This window comes from Sapajus apella, unplaced genomic scaffold (genome assembly GCF_009761245.1).
Source record: "Sapajus apella isolate SASKATOON/1434 unplaced genomic scaffold, GSC_monkey_1.0 scaffold18, whole genome shotgun sequence".
NCBI classification, from domain to species: domain Eukaryota; kingdom Metazoa; phylum Chordata; class Mammalia; order Primates; family Cebidae; genus Sapajus; species Sapajus apella.
In genome coordinates, this window is record NW_022436958.1 from 24,586,012 (window position 1) to 24,587,765 (window position 1,754).

Genomic DNA, 1,754 nt, shown 5'->3' on the forward strand with positions numbered 1-1,754 from the left:
AATCTGTTTTTAATTCCAAAAATACAAAAGAACTTGCTGGAAATAACAATGCTTAGTGCTTGCAACCAAAGCCAATTTACACTGTTATTATATCCATTCAAATTCTAAAGCCTACAGAAACTTCTTTGTTAGGGCAAAAGGGGAAAATTCCACCTCAGGACAGTTATTCAAGATGAAAGAAAAGTGTATCTTCAGTGAGAGAACTGCCTGCTGTCACAGATTTCTTGCTAATGTTTTTAAAAATTATGGGCTTAACTTTTTTGGTTTTCTGGTAGTTGAATCTGCTGTCACCTCCTCTCTTTTTAGGCTTGCCTTCATTGCTGTTCACATTCAGATCAACAGAAGGAGGCATCTTGAAACCGAATGACAGAGCAACTTGAGGCAAATTTAAGGTAACATTAAAAGTCTGTTTCAGATAATGAGATTCATTCACTCCCATATATGACGCATATGCTTCCTGGGCTGACTTATGAAGAAAGTAGTTCTTTTCCATTAATTTTACAAACCAAGACTGAATGTCAGACATTTTAGACCAGGAGAAGTCAAATTCACTTAATGGAACCTTGAGTTACTTCAGGTAACAAAGGAAACCCAATTCTTCTGGGCAAAATATGAGCAAGGCATGTTCTCTTTCATTTAGGGCCCTGGCTATTGCCCTCCCACAATGAACATATTCCTTAGGTCCTTAGGGTCATTTGGAGAATTACATTGAACAGTCCAGCCAGTAATATCTAGCCCTCTCCCTGCCTCATCTGTACACAATATCCCTGAATCTGCATTACAGAACTGGAAAAATGTAATTGTACACATAATTTTGCTTCTGCAAATGAATGGCCAAGGTAGGCAAGACAATGTAGTTCAGCAACTCATAGTGGTATTTTACAGACCTACAAAATGAAAAGAAGACCATCAGTTTCTTCCTTCAGTTCTCCTTAAGAAATATAAAGAACAAAAGGAATCTCTTTTCAGAGGACAAAAAACGTATCCCTGCTCAGGACTATCGACTGTTGGAGTAGCTTTATCATTATCAACACCAGCATCCATCTGTTCCTTTTTTTTTTTTTTTTTTTTTAATCCTTGACAGGTCTTCAAGTTTTTTAGTTGTGTGGCAGAAATGGGCATAGTCTCCATGTTCAAAGAAATTTAATAATTTGCTTTAATTTCTCTTCAAACGTAACATCCAAGATACCATTTAGCCTCATCCATAACCAGACACTGTAAGTTTTTATACTTAAATCCTGTGGAATTCCACATACAGTCCAGGAGATGGCCTGGTGTGACCATAACAGTGCTGATCCCATTTGCAAGTTTCTGTACTTCCGCAGATCTGTTACTGCCACACATTATCAACCCATGCATGTGCACATGCTGAGTCATTAGCTCGTTAAGAACACGAAAAGTCTGCAAGACAAGCTGTTCAATTAGTGAGATAATAAAGACTCCATTCCTGGACATGAATTTTAACTTAACAATGAGTTCAAATGTAGGGATGAGAAATGCCAGGGTTTTTGCCTCTGCTGGTCGTGTAGCTACTGAATGATTCTGTCTTCCATTAGTGGTCCATCATTTTTATGCTAAATTTCAGTTATGTTGGTAAAGCCCATTTCTATTATTGCCTTCAAAGTGTTTTCACTGACAAAATTAGTCAGAGAAGCAAATGAAATATCCTCAACTCCCTCTTTGACTGACTTCCCCACAGTTTTCTGTTTTTTCAGGAGCCTTGATACCAACTTCTTTGGATTTCCCTTTGGTTT

At 37.7% G+C, this 1,754-nt stretch overlaps 1 pseudogene; it reads right to left on the reverse strand.

The window, feature by feature from the left end:
• Window positions 1–568: 568 nt before the first annotated feature.
• Window positions 569–1,131, reverse strand: LOC116557158 (annotated as a pseudogene).
• Window positions 1,132–1,754: the final 623 nt, after the last annotated feature.